Source organism: Haemaphysalis longicornis, unplaced genomic scaffold (assembly GCF_048455015.1).
Source record: "Haemaphysalis longicornis isolate Haplotype H1 unplaced genomic scaffold, Haemaphysalis longicornis Haplotype H1 scaffold_6, whole genome shotgun sequence".
In the NCBI taxonomy this organism is placed as follows: Eukaryota; Metazoa; Arthropoda; class Arachnida; order Ixodida; family Ixodidae; genus Haemaphysalis; species Haemaphysalis longicornis.
In genome coordinates, this window is record NW_027526407.1 from 28,560,694 (window position 1) to 28,578,551 (window position 17,858).

The window sequence follows — 17,858 nt, forward strand, 5'->3', positions numbered from 1 at the left end:
TCTGGTATTGTGTTTAAGGCATTGAAGAAAATTATTGTGCCCTTTTCAGTCCAGTCTTATCAGTTTACCAGCAATGGTTCAATCAAGGGTTCGATTGTCTCTTTCGAACATTTGTCGTCTGCATCCAGTCGACCTACCACTAGCAGAGCGAGACACGCAATGTGTCGACATAAACATAACAGAGATTGAAAATGGTTGAAATATTTTGTCGTCTACAGCCAATTTGCTTGCTTGGAACAGAAAATTGTGTATCTATTTTATTATTGCAAGCTTTTTTCAGCGTTCTGGCGCATTCCTTTTTTGCAGTCCGCAAACAATGTACTAAGTTTTTTTTTTGTTTGCGTTTTTAATTGTGTTATTTTCATGGGTCGTGACAAGACAAGCTGGACATGTCTGGGCTTTTCATGGCCAGCGCCCGAGGCAGTGGTTGTGATCTTAACGGCACTGTGGACTCCAGGAAACATCGTCAGTTTCTACAGGAGCATCTTGTGCTGCCGACAGCGGATACGCTTCTTGTGCGTGTAAGTCACCCCTGCCTTTGATTGTGTAGTCAAACACGGGCCAAACACGCGAGATATCGGCTACCCGGACACAAGTGGCCAATAGAAGAGCGACAGATAAAAAATTCAATATCGAATTTTTGGATTGGAAAAAGGCAGAACACAGTGTTCCCAAAAGTACGGCAACAGGACCGGATGGTATCCCAATAGAGATTATCAACCATTTGGGACCAGCGGGAAAGACGCACTTGTATAGAGCCATTGAGCGCGCTATAAAATCCGAGAGGATTCCCACGCAATGGCGCGAAAGCAGAATGAGTTTGATTTATAAAGGCAAGGGAGAGAAGGACAAGGCGAGCTCTTACAGGCCGATTACAGTCACGTCAGTGCTCTATAGATTAGCTATACAAGCCATCAAAGTCGAGTTGTTGAAGTGGGTGGAAAGTAACGGTATTTTAGGGGAACTGCAAAATGGATTTAGGCCGGGTCGACGCTTAGAAGACAATATTTTCGTAATAACCCAGACCATCGAAATTTCGGCAGCACAGGGCAGACCAACATGGCTACTGTTTCTGGACATAAATGGAGCCTATGACAACGTAGATAGGGGATTGCTGTGGCATATACTGGAAGAAGAGGGGATTGGGTCAGTATTTGTGGGGCTGCTAAGGGCAATATATGAGGATAACAAGGCGCATATTACATGGGAAGGACGTACAGGCACAGAGCCCGTGTACATTCGAAGAGGTTTAAAACAGGGGTGCCCCCTTTCGCCATTGCTGTTCACACTGTACATTAGAGGAATGGAAAGACGATTGGAGGAGAGTGGATTAGGCTTTGACTTGTCGTACCGAAGCAATGGAGAGTTGGTGGAGCAATGGATTTTGGGATTGATGTACGCGGACGATATAGTGTTGCTGGCAGATAATGCGGAAGACCTTCAAAAACTGGCCGACATTTGTGGGGATGAGGCAACGTACCTAGGCTTACATTTTAACCCACAGAAATCTGGAGTCATGATGTTCAACGAGGAAGCTCATACAGCACCAATAAGAATTCAACAGGAAGCCATACCATTACTAAGTAAGTACAAATACTTGGGGATCTGGCTTAATGAAGGAAAAGGCTACCTGAATGCCCATGAAGAACACCTCAAACTGAAAGGGAGACGAAATGCAGCAGTAATGAAACATAGAGCACTTTGGGGATACAATAAGTACGAGGTAGTGCGAGGCATCTCGAAAGGGGTAATGGTGCCGGCGCTCACGTTCTCTAATGCCGTATTATGCTTAAAGTCCGATATCCTGTCGGGACTGGAGGTTAACCAAAAGGCAGTCGGCAGATTAGCACTGGGAGCTCACAGTAAGACTACAAATGAGGCGGTACAAGGCGATATGGGTTCGGCTTCATTTGAGGCGAGGGAAGCGCAAAGTAAGATACGTTTTGAGGAGCGGCTTAGACATTTAGATGAGAAGAACTGGGCAGCCAGAGTGCACAGGTACATGTACCTTAAAAGTGTGGACACCCAATGGCGGAAGAGGACGCGAAAGCTGGCGACTAAATATACCTTGATTGCGGCAAATAAACAAGGGGGGGCAGTTAAAAAGCAAGTGAAGGAAACAGAGACGCTCATGTGGAAAGAGAGGATGGAAAAGAAGGGATCGCTGGGAATCTACAAAGCAAGCAAAAAAGAGATCCGGAAAGAGAACTTTTATGACAACAATAAAGGTAGTGCGTTGCTCTTTGAGGCGCGGGCTGGCTGCTTGAGAACTCGAACCTACATGAGCAAATATTCGTCCCAGGATGAGACGTGTTGTATGTGGCAGGGATAAAGAAACAATCGACCACATAGTAATAGGATGCCAAAAGATTCAGCCGGATAGAATTGGGGGGAAAATCCTACTTCCTGAGGCACTGGGCTTCGCAATTGATGGAAGCATTAACTGGTCAGCAGTAGGTATTACTAAGCAGCGGCTAGAGTATTGGTGGAAAAAAGCAGGGAAGTCGATAAAATAACATCCCAGCCAGGGGTAGCGGCAGGGCAGAATTAAAAAGAAATCCGAGTTGAGGGACTAAATTTAAATTCAAACTACTAAGATAGGCTAGATGGCGCACGCCGTCACCCCGATTCAAAGGGGAGGCCTTTAATCATCATCATCATCATCGTGTACGCATGTACCCGTTGGTTGGCTTATTTTTAATATGCTGTGTCGGCATTATCGTCCTTCGTTTTGGGTGGAGTATGTTCGAATTAAATCGCAAAGATGTTCGTACCTTCGTCTGGAATCTCCTTTGAACTTAGTAGCATGGAGTGCAATAGTGATGAAATTTTAGGGAATGACCTTTGTGTCAGCCCTGTCCGGTAGGGGGGGGGGATTTGACAACACCTATGAGGCCACAGCCGCCCTGTTTTTGTAGCTGTGTTGACTGCCTTGATAATTAGCTAAACTCGGATGCGTAGCGCGTGTTTCCTTTTGCTGTCCCGCTTCAATTTCATCAGTTGTCTGCGTCTGATCATGAATATGAAAGGTCGCAAAATCTCGCGTCACTTCTGCAGAAGGCCTGGTCCCACGCCCAGTGCCAGCCGATGCTTGTTGTCGGCGATTTCAGTGCCCCGCACTTCCCCGGCACCGCTCCCACCTTGAGGCGCAGGCAGTGTGTCCAGTGGTGCCGACTGCAGACAAACACCTTCCCGCATCCCGCATTGTGCCACCTCCACTTCGCCACGCGGTATACTGCCTCACGTGCACGCGGTGCGGCGTGCCTTTCGCTTCCCTCCACCACATAGTGGGTGCGTGCCCCTCCAAACCCCCTCTCCATGCCACTCTGTCCCTGCCCCTTACAACACTAGAGCAATGTGAGGCTACGCTGCTCAGCTGGCCGAATTCGTCGCTAGGACCCACGGGCTCCTGGCCGTTCAGTATGGGACTGTTGTGTGCCGGTACTCCCAACCGGCGCCTCTTTCTATACAGCACCAGATTAATGAAGTTTCTGCCACCGCCATAGCTGAGCTGGTGGTCCTCTCCGTGTAAACTGAGTCAAATCAAAGTCCACTCAAAGTCCACAATCCAGCTTCCTAAAGTTGAAATCTAAACTGTGGAAGTACGAAGCCAAAGTCCACTTCTACTCAGCCAAAGCCAACACCCGCATTACGAACCCAAAGGAAACGCTGAGTGCCCTGAATGCGATAACACAGCAATTGAATACACGTCAGTTTTATGACGCGAAGGAGCCAGTTGTGATTCCGACCACGGAAAGCATTTGTTTTCTTGAGGCGGGCTCTCCCACACCCTCCAGTCGAGCCCTTGCGTCCTGGCCACTTTCCCTCTCACTTCTTGGCCTGGCATTTTCCTACTCTCCATTTTGCTGCGGCGAGTTTTGAGCGACGCCAGGCACGGATGGAACTTGAGCTGTAGCTGCTTCCCTGCTAGGGTCGTCGTGGCTCTTCTTGTCTGGCCAACTTATTACACGATTGCTGTTAGTGTAGCCGCTTTATGACGAGGGGATTAGTTTTGAGCAAGCTTTCAGTGGGAGCTTGAGCATGGTTTGTTTTTAGACTGGTCTGAGGATGTGAACCTTCTAACTCTTAAAATATTGATGTGACGAGGGAAAAATAAGATATTGGCCTGTTTCCTGCAGTGGTTGCTTCTGCCAACACCACTTAGTTTGTGTCTCCACAAAAACACTGCAGTTACATTGCAGAATTTTAATCCCTGCTCTGGAAAGCCTGTGGTGTGAGCGCAACAATTAGTCATCCAGCCAGGGAGTATAACCATTGCTGAGAGAGCTGCGTGTGGGCTTTCTTTTAGTGTTGCTGATGCGAGCATTGCATCTCCCCAAGGTTCATTTGCAGTGTTCTTTGGCACATCAAACTATCTGCCTCTCAAGTGCAAGTCGTGATTGCCCGAATCCTTACCCTTTGCCCCCGGTCGTTTGCCCCTGCTCTTCCACATGCAGCAACGCCACCGATGGTCGACTGCCACTGTGAAGTGGTGGCCACAGACGCACCAGACGTCTGTGGCAGGTCTTGCGGGAGGGGAACCCAGGCCTCCGTCTCCATCGCTGACACGGGTATGCGCTGCTCCTGCACCTCCTTTTCTGTACATCCACACCCTCCATGTGTGTGGGTGTCTCATGCCGGCATTCTCTCTTATGCGCAGGCTCTCAGTGCACCCCGTACCACCGCACCACCTGCAGTGCATCGTACCAGACGGAGGACCAGCTCCCAGGTCTGGACGCTTGATCCATTTACGGCTGTGTGAAACTACTGGAGCGTGTTGTCAGTGAAACCCTGATGGATGGCTCAAGCTTGGTTGTCTTTTCAACCGCCACCTCAGTTTGCATTGTCTATATGCTGTGGCAATAATTTAAGTGGTAAATGTATAATTTATAGTTTAGGTAGCTCGAACAGATTATTTCCGAAATGTCTTTAGCATGAAAAGACATAGCTGAAGAAAGGGGGGTGAAAAGACGCTTTGTGGTCGGTTCAGTTTGGCTAGATACGTTTTCATGAATGAAGGTGAGATGCGAAGCGAGTGAGTGGGCATAATGTATGGCTGGCATCTCTTCTTTGATGAACTGTTTGGCACGAAGGTGCTTAATGAGAAAATATCTGTGATAACTTCGGCACTAAGGAAAAAAGGGTTGGGGCATTTTCAGAGATACTTTAACAGTGCTGGTCAGGTGAACCTGCCCTCGGGCAGGATCGTTAGTTTTGATGAAAAAAATTTTTTTGGTGTATTTGCACAAGAAATAAACATGTTGTTCAAATTCAGCATCAAGAAAACTATAAAGTATTGCCCCAAACAGAATTATCTTGAAAGGCTCTTAAGCAGGCCTTTAAAAAGTAAACGAAAGCTTTGCTGCAGGACTTGTGCACATTCTTGCATGGCTGGTGCTTTGTGTTTGCTTTTTTCTCTTGACACCAAAGCGGCACAGAAAATGCCTTCTCGGGTGCGCAAGAAATCTTTCCATTGGTTCGAGTGCTGTTAAAGTCACTTCATGGCAGGAGTTTCATTCAGGCTAAGCAAGGGGATTGAGAGCTCTCTTATTTCTTGCATTCACTCAAAAGAAGCACAGGAAAAAAAGAATGAAGCGAGTAATGCTGCTTTGGCTGTTGCTTGGACAGCCGGATAACTTGCCATTCTATCTTGTGGTGCAAAGCTCTGTAACCTCATCAGTCATTTTCAAACTCTAGCACACCTAAAACTACTGGACAAAGGAGGAGAGGAAAAGAGTGCAGGTATTACAGTTGGCGCAAGCTTTTTAGTGAGTTGGTGCTTCTTGGCATGCCGCGCATATGTACGGAAGAGTTGGATGAAGAACGCGTCCGTACCAGCTCTTGTCGCATTCTATACGTTGGGACATAGCACGCAGGCAGATAAAAGAGTGGGCACTCTTGTTAAGCAACCCAAAGATAAGAGGGGAACGTCACTGAGTGAAGGTAATGCGAATCTTTAGTGAGATTCCTACTTTATAGGTTACAGCTGCAACAGCGCACTTGTTGTAAAGGAGCAAGTGCTGCATTGCTGCAGATGGGGGGACTTCTTGCTTGAGCACCTCATGTTGGCGGCACCGTCTGTCACCTCGTGCCCACATCAGAAAGCGTGCAACAAGGACACAAATTGTGGAAGCTGAAGGGTTTATTTCGTGCCCTGTGTGCTATGAAGAGGTGGTGCCAGGTTGCAGCTGGAGATGTTGTCTTGTGCAGGGTTAGGTAAGGTGACATTGTTGTCACCTTGCTTCTTTATCAGTCGAAACAAACTGCCGTGCAGTTACTCACTGTTCTTCCTTTTTCTTTTCCGTAGACTGCTGGAGTTTTTTCTTTTTTTTTCTGTGACTGCTGGAATTTTCTCTCTTTTTTTTCTGGGGGTTCTGTGGGAAGATGGTGAGTGCTGGGTGGGCGTGCATAGCTCGCTGCAAGGGCAGGTGCGGACTCTTATCTCAGTGTCATGGAGGTTGAAAGCTCGTCGTCCCCTCCCGCATGTGCGTGGAAGCCTTGTCCAAAGCAGCGACGAAGGAATGCAGCCGTGCGTCCCTCGACTGAAGCGGCTAGGGCAGCAGCACAAGGGCCTGCAGCCACACACTCTTGTTTCATTTACTTCCCACATCCTGCAGGCTGTCGTCCTTTCCAACACAAGACAACTGTGCCCATAAATAGGCAGCCACGTGGGCCTGATGCAACGCCCACTTCCTCCCTCCATTTCCCAGTCCACCCCAGGGAACATTGTGCTGAGTAGCTTGAACATGAACGAACAGCTTAGGCTGATCACTAGGGCTCGGGCCACCGCATGACTGTGGTGCCTGGACTGACAGCGCCGCTAACTTGCGAAGCAAAGAGGAAACTTTTGCTATATTCTGATAGCTATGCTTTTGCCCCTCCTCCTCCTGATAACCTTTAGGAAAACTGTGCGGAAATGCGAGCTCTGTGGGGACTCGTGTGACAGCTGCTCCTTTTCGTCCCATTGCCTTTCTCCCCCTCTTGCCGATTGCAGATGCTGAGGAGGACAGCACTTGGCAGGCCGGAGTGCACCACGAGGGGCTCCCTCAGAACGGTGCGGACAGCTCGGTGGACTTGGCATGCGAGCAGCCAGAACAGCAGAGGTGCTCCTGCAGCCCCAGTGACGAAAGACGAGTAAGGTGGCTGTGCCTGCAGTGCTTCAACTGCACGTTGTTGCCCTCTCCAGGATGTCCAGAGGGAGGGTCGCGTGGCCTGGTCCTTTCATTGCAGGTTCCCTGTTTCGTTGCACCATTTGTTTTGTCAGTAAGGTTGTCCCTACACAGTGTGCCTCCCCCCTTGTAGGCTTGCTACCACAGACCCTGAGGTCACAAGGGCTGGACCCGTCCACGCCTTTGGCCATGCGTGGTGTGACAGTGTTCGTTAAAGAGGGGATCCTGGTGGTTGCACCAAGGAGGTTATGAGGTTGCTCTGGGCCGTCACTGAGGCTCCTTGGCAATCGCAACATGCCACTGTGGTCCATCCTTCTCCGTACCGTCAGGCTGACCCACCTGACGGAGTCTCCCCCTTTCTTTTTCTATTTCCTGTACCATTGTCTTTTCCGGGCTGTCTGGTCGGCTGCCGTTCTCCTTTGTCACCTCTGTGGCTGCTGATCTGCACCCCGGGGTGTGGCTCTGTAATGAGGTGGCCTGCACGGCCTCCACACAGGTGCCTGCTGTGGGGAAACTCCCAGCGCTCTCTCTGTCAATCGCCCTGTGAGGGCAAGGTGCATCGAGAGCGCCAAAGTGACAACACCACAACAGAAAAAGTGCCGGGGGCTCACGAGCCGGGAAAACTGGGAATGGACGGCTCCCTGTTTGTAAACACCGTGACGTCACGAATTGCACGTGCACGACAGGGCACTCATTTTGCAGCTGTGGTTGCAGTCTGCGCTGACGGCCGAACTGAATCACACTGCTCCCGAAAGGAAGGACGTGTCATTGGTTTGCGCTGTCACTGGTCGTCTACATTTCAAGAGGGGGGTCTGGCTATCCTGTCTTTGGCTGTCGCACCTCCAGGTGGCCTTCTGCATCTTCGACTTGCGCTGGCCGTGATGTCGCGGCTTCCGTGTGATGTGCCCCAGGAGAGGTCCATTGTCAGGGTAATCGGTGATCCAGGAAGAGTCCCACTAGTCTCAGAGCATTTGTGCATTTTTTCGTCATAGCCGGTGAAGAGGAAACATTTTTTTATAGTCTGCATGATTCAATGCCTGTGGGATGTTCAACCGACGAGGCTGTGCTGCCTGTTCTGAGTCGCATTGTGCCGCTCATGCACCCTTGCAGGCGACAACCACTGTTGACCTTCATTTTCGCCCTCGCTGCAGCTGCTCTGATGTGCAGACGTTGCTTCCCTCCCTCTAACATTAAGACATACGGTGTTTGCTCATATGGACGAACCACTTTACCCCGCAATTTCAGGGCATATTTGGACTGTCTTTGTTGCGTGAAGAAAAACTAGAGCCCCACTCTTCTCCTGCTTTATTTGATCAACAAAGTTGCTAAAAGTTTCCCCATAGCACTGCTGAAGAAAATGTGTCAGATCCAGAAGATCATACAGATTTTTCGTACCTCTGATTTTCTATCAAAGAGAAAACCCTTTGCTATAGCATGAGTATTTCTATTTGGGGAGTTATCCCAAAAAAAGCATGCCTTCTCTAAAGCATCGGCACCCAGGTGGCTGGAATGGAAAGTTTGACAATTGGCCGTCGCTCGAGCTGGCTGCGCAATGCGTGCATCTGCACGATGGCACCTCTACGGTCAGTATGCCGTCTGCTGTGCCTTTCTGTAGACGCCCTCCTGACCTGGCCAGGGCCATGTTTCCACTCGGGCATTTCCTCCCCCATTTTGGGTTGCCCAGTGTTCAACGTACTTGCAGTTCCGTCGCACTTCTTAGCGGCATATGCCTTGATCTTAGCAGAGTCCTTCGATGCTTTTCTGGACACGAAATTCCGACCGAAGGTTGAAGAAGGGAGAAAAGCTGCCGCCAGGATCGCCGTTCTTGATGGCCCCGCCTGAGATGCATGGTCCGCTGCGGCCGCCCTGCTCTTCTGCCGATGTCACTCAGACCGGCTCTCCAATCAAACTCTCTTCCGCGCGCACGCCTTTGTGCAGCCAGTGCACGGAGCAGCGGGGCCATCTCTTCGGCCTTGTTAGGGGCACCTTGAGTAATCTTGATGGCTATTGGTGACACCGCGGACCCCGAGCCCCCAAACATAACTTGTAACCTACTGGGACGATGTGCTTAAAGGTAGAGGGTTAGAAACCATAAACGGTGGCCATCGGAGCCGTGGTCAAGCTCCGGTGGATGGGCTCCCTGTCTGTTTACCAGGCAGGGAGCTCCGGGACCTCTTCAGCTATCAGGGTAAGGCTGATGAAGAAAGCGCCCCCGTTCCCTCCCTGCCTTTATACTATAGTACATGGTATTCTCTAAACCCCCCAAACCAAATGATCGGTCCTTGAAAAGGGCCCACACCGAAGTAATGTTCAAATCTCTTCGGAACACTAACCTCCGAAGCAATGACAACTTTTCTCGCTTCCTCATTATCCCATCTATTGACAAAGAAGCCCCTGTAAGTGGAAAATCGGTCTTCCTCGTCGCAAATTTCGTCGAGAGTGTTGCTGGAAAAAACTACTAGGTGAAAAAACTCATTTCTGGAGATGTCCTCTTTGCCAAAAAGAGCAGGCAAATGAGCTTCTGAAACAGACAAACATCCGTGGCCTATAAATCACAGTCACACCACATAGAACCCTAAACTCTTCTCAAGCCGTCATCTGTGAACTCGACCTAATCAATGAAACCGAAGCTGACACCCTGGAAGGACTGCTTCACCTAGGGGTCAGAGCAGTACAGCGTATCACAATAAGACGAGACGGCAAAGAAATAAAAAAAAGCACATAATCTTGACCTTTAGCAGAACCCCACTTCCGGAATCTGTGACGGGAGGTTTTCTGCGATGTCCCACGCGCCCGTACGTGCCAAACCCTTGCCGCTGCTACAAATGCCAGCAGTATAGGCATGGTTCAAACTCTTGTCGGGGGGGGAGACCACAATGTGCAATGTGTGGTCAATCTGACCATCTTACAGACAACTGTGACGCAAGCAACTTCACCTGCCCTAACTGCCATGTACCTCACGCAGTGTACTCACGGTCATGCGAAACGTTCATACAAGGAAAACAAATAATCACATTTGAAAGCCAATGAAAACATCAGCTTTCCAGAGGCCCGGGAGAGGTTTGCTTTCTTCAGCTCCGGAAGGCATGCCGACGCTGCTCGCTGGGGGGCGGAGCGGCGCCTGGTTTTAGCGGCGACGCAATACAGCTCAGCTGACTTGCTGCCGCCCCTGCCCCCCGCTAGGCTGCCTGCGGCAGCCGCACTTGTCACCACGCCACTTATCGGACCGGCAGTGGTTGAGGTGGCCTCCCACGCTGATGGGAGCATAGTCACTCCTGTTCCTGTCTCACAGGTCTCGAACACACCCGTGGTCCTTGAGGAAATGGACACGCAGGGAACCGCGCCCTCTCCAAACCTCGCCCCACCACCTGTCCTGCCTGCGGCATCCAAGGCGCCCTCTGCAGTGGTGGCTGAAGAGAAGAGCACCCGAAAGGCTGCTACATCCAGGTCCAGGGAGCCCAGTCTGTCGGGCACACCCAGGACATCTGGAGATGAGATGGACGTCGGGCCATACCTGCCTGCATCGCAGCGCAAGGAACGGCCTTCGGCGACCAAGCCAACTGAAAGGCCCAAAAAGTCCCCTCCAAGATTACAAGCCCCGAGAAACAAAACATGAATACACACACACACACAAACATTCCCATGGCTCTTACATGGCTCTAATGGGAAGACCAAAAATCATCCAGTGGAACTGCAGAGGCCTTCTTAAAAATCTTGATGATGTATACGAGTTACTGCATTCCAGCCAAACAAGTGTTGTGTGCTTGCAAGAAATACATTTAAACAGAAAACATACCAACTTCCTTAGCAATTATCTGGTTTTCAGAAGGGACAGCAGTGATGCTACCTGCGCCAAACTGCGCCCAAGTGCTCTGGCTGCTACATCCTGCTACATTTCCTCTAAATTTGGCGATTCTGCGCCCGACCTGCGCCCAAGTGTGTACGCCGACTTTCAGAAATGAAACTGACTGAAAGCGACATCGCGGTACACCTGTTTTCAGGCCGCAATCCGAGCCAAGGCAAACTGACTCTTTTAGCGGTAACGGTAGAATCAGGTAGACTGCCTAGAATATTTCTGAAATATTCTAGGCACTCTAGTAACGGCGATGATGCGTTTTGCGCATGTAGGCGCACAACGCCAAATCTCCCCCCTTATCCGAGACCTATTGGGTTCGCGAGACCGGTTGCCGCTGTTGCGACCGTCCGCCTCGCGGTCCTCCGGCCGCGATATGAGTCGTGATATGCGTGCCATACTCGTAAAGCTCGGTAACAACGTCAGGCGTCGTGAAATTGCTGTACTCGCTCGCCAACGCGCCCCGACAGCGTACGCGTTGACCGGGTGCCTGTGGAGTTGTGCTGGAAGAAAAGTAGGCAAGAGATGAGGACGCAGGAGTTGTAGTTACAGTGGAATCCGGGTGATACGAATTTCGAGATGAGACGAATTTCTGATAAGTGTCGGCGAAATTGAACTGTTTGAAATGGGAAAAGTTTGGGCTCTTACGAACGGACCTGCGGTGCCCGTCGGATAATAAGAACGAGTTGGCGAGGCGCCCGACTGCCGAGCGAGCAAGCTACGGCGACGTACGGACTCTCCGCCCTCTTTCTCGCTCTTTCTCCAGGAACGGCCAAACTGTGCTCTGCTCGCGAAAACGCGCCGTGCATTCCACAGGCATGCTGACGCCGCGGCGAAACCACCCGCACGCTGCGCGGGGCGCGGCCGGCCGCGGCAACATGGCGGCAGTTTCGGTCACGAAGTGGTGCGGGACGCCCAAGAGACCGCTTCTAACTGTTCTTTAAAATGCCGCTCAAAGCACACATGAAGTTTCTTGTGCGGTAAATGAGCTAACAATGTGAACGAAAATGGTGCTATAAAACATCATCCGCCCCGCTAGTGAAAGCGCCCATGAAATATCTGTCGGGGTGCTAAGCCTAAGCATCTCCGGCGGAGCCAATCGGCTGTCTCGAACGCTTCGTAACTGCCGCCATGAGGCGCGCGCCTTCCCGTTGGCGCAAGTCGTCAGGCTCCTCCCAGTGCCACGCTCGTCCACGGGCGCCGAATCGCCGACGCGGCCGTGAAAATATCGCGTGCGCAACGCCGACACACGCGAATCGCGTGCCAAAACGCCCTTATAGTGAGTGAGCTTGGCAGAGTTGCCAGATGCCGCCGAGCAAACAAGCAAATAGCCACCCCAAAAGAAGCCCAAAAGAAGCGGCGGCGCTCTTTCGAATAAGCCCAAAATAAGCGGAAGTTTAAGAAATATTCGCATTCTTGAAAATTGCTTTGTAGTATGAAAAATACTACGAATACAAATGGAAGGTGAACAAACAACATTCATTTTATTCATTTTGCATAATGAAAATTGATGAGTGAATGATGGAACGGTACTTTTCCTAGTACTACACACAGTCATCGTCACTGGCATCTGACAGACAGGGAAAGTTCGTGGCATCCAGTTCTGCGGAACCGTACATGTTCCTTGCGTTGAAGAGTTGCATCATCTTCGATGTCGGTTCAAAGTCTCGGCAGCAGACTCCTCGAAACCTAAGGCCATAGCGAACGTGCAGGATGGCGCTCAGCATTTCATTCCTCATCCTATTTTGGAGGCGTGATTTCACCAAGTTCATGTGCGAGAATACACGCTCGACATCGGCGTTGCTCAGGGGCAAGGACAACGACGACAGAGCGAATTCTGCTAATTCCTTGAAGCACCTTTCACCGCTCGCATCCGTGAAATGCAGGACTTCTACCAAAAAAGAAGCGATGGTTTGGTCACATTTTTCCAGGGAAGGAAGCACAGCTGCCTATACAGTCTACGCCCGTTACAACGGACCCTCTGAATCCGGAAAAAAACGTCCGCTGTAGCCGAAGTATGCAGTATCCAACGGCGGGGGGGGGGGGAAGGGTATGAGCTCCACAGTGGGTACTTTGACCGATATTGCATGCATAGTACATATACTTTGTTCTTTCTACACGCCTGCAGCACTTCTGCACAGTGTTCGCACGAGGGCAAAGAATCGTGTAAACACCGTTTCCAAAGCTTTGCACCGGCACTTCGAAAAGGCCTAGCACGTGCAGTCAAGCGTGTAAAGACGCAAGATAAGCTGAGCAAATAAAGCAAGAATATAACTAGGCGCAATTATAAACCAGCTATAAAACATCAGTCGTGCCCATCAGCATTAGCTAGGCTCTTTTAAATCCCCTCACGACGAGGCAGGTTTTCCCGAAACCGTTCGTCAAACAAATCGGATCGCTGCCTGACGTTCCCTCAAGGTAGCTCCCACATTTTTAGCGATTTTAGTCTGGTCATTGAAACAGCTGTAATAAAATAATCTGATGATGGACAGCTGTAAAATCGAAAGTTAGACGAGTTGGACTGCGCACGGTTACCGGCAGATTGCACGCAATGGATGGGGAACAACCCCTACTTGAGGCATTTCTTGCCTTTTTCACTGAACGGAACGGGAACGATGCATGCGTGGGAATAATAAAAGCCGAACTTCACTGAACCCGAGTTTTTTATTACATAAAAAAACTGACGAGGGCAGACTCGCCTCCGAGTGCACCACTTCGAGTATTCGATAGCCCTGTTTTCAATCTCATCGGAGTCGCGTTTATCGGCAGCGGCCTTGTTCTTGACGGTAGAGCGGACACTCTGCTTAGACAGGCCTGTACTTCTGGCGATGTCAGCCTGTTTTTCCCCATGTTCAACACCATTATAATTACGCTTAATTTATCCGACAGTGAAATCAGCTACCCTGTCACTCATGCCGCTGGTTGCACAAAAAAAAAAAAGCCACTGGCACTGGCTTGGCTTGGCTGCGCCAACGACCCGGCGACCCGGCTGCCAGCAACGTTGCCAGACAATAGTTTTCTTGCCAAAATAAACAAAGAAAAAGCACATCGGGTGCCGGCCCCGCGGAAGTCCGCTATAAACGTTCAGGCGAAACAATTTTCGCCTAAAATCTAGTCTGTTGTAGCCGATAGTCTGCTCTAGCCGGGTCCATTGTGAGCAGAGTGGACTCCATAAAATGCATGGGGACCAGACAAACCAACAGAAATGGTCTGTTGTAACCGAAAGTCCATTGTTGCCGGATTGGCTGTAACGAGCGTAGACTCTATTGGGTGTCCAGAAGACCTATATCTCCCTATAGCGGCGGTTTTGCTTGACTCGGTATGCATTCAGGAGAAAACGATTTCATGGAATTCCAAAGCTCGATGTTGTGAGGAAGCCTAAGCTGCACTTGCCTTGCAGCCTCAAAAATGAAATCTCGGCATCTGAGCTTAACGTCTCTTTCCTGCTCAGTGCTTGGTTTGGACGCTGCGACTTCCATGTTGAAAAGAACCCCAAAATCCACAGCAGAAAGTGGAAGGTGGGTTGCATTGTCTTCCAGGTTGACCTCCAGAAGCCTCTCTCCGGCAGCTGGTATGTGTGAGGGGATGAGAACTCTGGAAATCAGTGATCGGAAAAAGTTCTGAAGGTAATCAAGCAGTTGCATTTGATTTCCACTTTCGAGCTGGAACAGCTTGTTGACCCTTGAGAACTCCTGCAGCACTGGGTTTAGAAACACCATGTACAACTTGTTGACAGGATCTTTGTACATTTCGGACAGGATCTCAGCGTCATAGCAACGGTACTTGTCCTTGCACAGTGTGAAGTGAAGCTTGAGTTGATCCCATTGTTCTAGGATACGTTTGCAGCAGCTCGAGGTGGAGAGCCACCGCGTTCCTGACAGCTGAACCAACTTTAATGGTTCTTTGCCGTTGTTGATCAGTTGGTATAGCTTGCTGTACTCATGAAGTCGGAGTGAACTGTGCGAAAACCGACTGTACGAGCGGCCAACCAGGAATTCTAGACTCCGTGGAAGCACTTCCACTGCCTTGCTTGCGCATAGTTGAATGGAGTGACACACACACTTGACCAGAACAAGGTTTTCGTTCTTTTGGCACATGTGTGTGTACACAGAATTGTTCTTCCCAACCATAACGTTGCAACCGTCGGTTCCAATTCCAAGACACCTTGTGAAATCCAGACCGACCTTGGTCAAGAAATCCAAAAGGCCTTGTGCAATCTGCTGGGCACTTGAACCCTCGAGCGTGAACAGTCCCAGGAACGTGGTCACCAATTTATTTAATGATGTACTGAAATAGCGAACCACGACAGCCAGCTGCTTTTCGTTTGCTACGTCAGTGCTCTCATCAATCAGTAATGAATACTGCGAAGCACCTATATCCTTCACAAGCTCCTCGAGCAGACAGGGGGCAAGAACTTTTGTTATTAGTGCTCTGCATTTTGTTCGGTGAAGCTTTACGTCGCACGCTGTGTACGGCTGTACCAGTTCGCCGAGATGATCAATGGAGTTTATAGTGGCATGACAAGCTGAATAACAAGCAAGCTCCAATTCTGGTGTCGTCTTAGGAGGCAGCGATTTGGTGAAGCCCATGGTAGTCAAACGTGCACTAGAAAGTGGCTGAGAGTTTCTCATGTGTTTTTCGGTAGCCATGTGCTGAAGGAGGTCGGCATGATGAGCGCGGATCTCACACTTGCAATACCTGCATGCAGCTTTTTTATCGTCTCCGGTGACTGGGCGTAACCAGTCCTTGAGCTGCGTTTCCCTTTCCCACTCTTTGCAATACCTTTTTCCATATTTTGGCCACTTTGAAGCCATGTCAACGCACTACGACGACGACGACTGCTTGCAACACATGGAGAAGGAGAAAGAACGCAACGACAACGAGGTACGAATGAGCCACAACCCAGGCCACAAGCCAACCGATGATGATGATGACGAATTGCTGCCAATCAAGCCGCGTTTTTGATGATGAATTTGTGTGGCAGGCACTGCAATAAAATTTCCCAAAAAAACGTAAGCAAGCCCAAAAAAACGCGACAGGCGACAGTAAGAATTCATTCAAAAGCGACTTCGCGAAAAAAGAAGCCCAAATCCGCTTATAATGAGCGGAACTGGCAACACTGGAGCTTGGGAACCGCGAGTGAGGAGATGAAAGTCCAGAAAGGACCGCTCGGCGACATGGAGGTTAAAAAAAAAAAGCAGAAAAACGTCACGGAAAGTAAAAAAAGAAATAATTGAAAACTTGTTTTAGTTCTTAGTTTTTTGGTCTGTGTTGTTCACACGAATTTCGGATGATACGAATATTTTTCGCCCTGCCACGAGATTCGTATCATCGAGATTTTACTGTAAACAGATGAGAATTTACAAAGTGCAGGGGGGGATATTATGCAAGGTCAGGAAACGGTGACATAGTTGCGGTGATTGCTGCTTAATCTTAGTACTTGCGCGCCTCATATTATTAAGTTAACCATAATAAAGTTATTGGTTATTGTCTTGTACCTGTCATTTCCCAGCTGGCGGCTCCACTCAATTTGACTGCAAGCTGTGAAAACGCATGGTTCCTCGCTTGCGCCAAGCTGCAGCGGCAGGTGGCGAGCGCCGTGGTGCGGTGAAAAACGCGGCCACGCCCCCTTTTCAACTTGCGCTCTCTCCGGCCGATTGGGACGGCCAGAGCAAAATACCTGCGGTGGAGTCTCGGAGGCCATGGGCGCAAGAAAATAATTTGACATATTTCCGCAGTGTGGCAGCACATGCCAAGCAAGAGAAGTTGGCAAAAAAGGCGTGATTTATAAACATACAAGTGATGACATACATATACGTTATTGCCCATTTTGGAGGTGTTTGCAGGGGACGTATATGTACGTCTGTGACCCTGAAAGGGTTAAAAGTACGCTAAAGGGTGAAAACAAGTTGGCCTCAATCGGTAGATTATGGTGCTGAGAATCTAATTATACCATTCTCGCAACCAGATGACGCTTAGTAAGGCGGAAAATGCCAGAAAATAAAAACATGCAACGACGCCCCATACGCTTTAGGGTATTACTGTTTGTGATGTCGCAAAAATGGTCAATGGCGAGAGCTCTTCGGAGTAGCACCTATAAATGTTTTCCTCAAATAAGCAGTTCCTGAGTGGTTCAGAACGTGAAACAAATGTAAACCAAAACTTTCCATGAGCGGATCTAAATTAAAAAACATTGACTACAGCTCTTGTACATTACGAGACAGGCTGCCTCCCTCGTGCTTCAGGGTCGGCCATCATGCTTTCAGTTTCACTTTGGAAAAGCATTGGTGCACAGAGGTCAGTAACCCACCACGGTGAACGCCCACGCTTCTCCAAGCAATATTTCCACCAGGAAGCATGCCCGCGCCCGGTTCAAAACTTCTCACCCATCAAAGGTTAGCTACCTACTGCCAGCAGTTGTCCAAACGATCCGAACTTGTGCTTTTCCATTCACTGTGAGCCATCGTTGATTAATAATGCATGAATCGTGCGCACGTAGCTCTGCCCTTGTCCGGGCGAAGCCTCGACTAGGAAAACTCTCGAGGCGGGTGCGGGACGCAAGTGTGTATTTCACTCCTGCTTGGCGCGTCGCGTGAGAGAAAGGAATATGAGATGGACGTGACCACCGGACGATGCGAAATGAAGGCTTCCGCTTGAGCGACGCCTTAGCAGTAGCCGCAGCTATACGGTATTTGAAACCGCGCTTTTCGCTGCTTCAGCAGTCGGTGTGATGTTGTCTGGGTGTCCAGTGTAGGCGCTCACACCGGCCGCTGGCGCAGTGAAAAGCATTTCTTGTTCTATCGGTGACAAATAATAAAAGTGAAAATTATCTCGGC

General features: G+C 49.7%; 1 protein-coding gene across 1 annotated transcript in view; it reads right to left on the minus strand.

The window, feature by feature from the left end:
- The window catches only part of LOC144142389 (uncharacterized), a 462,336-nt gene that overhangs the window by 296,459 nt on the left and 148,019 nt on the right, over window positions 1–17,858 (minus strand). The gene's annotated exons all lie outside the window — the stretch shown is intronic.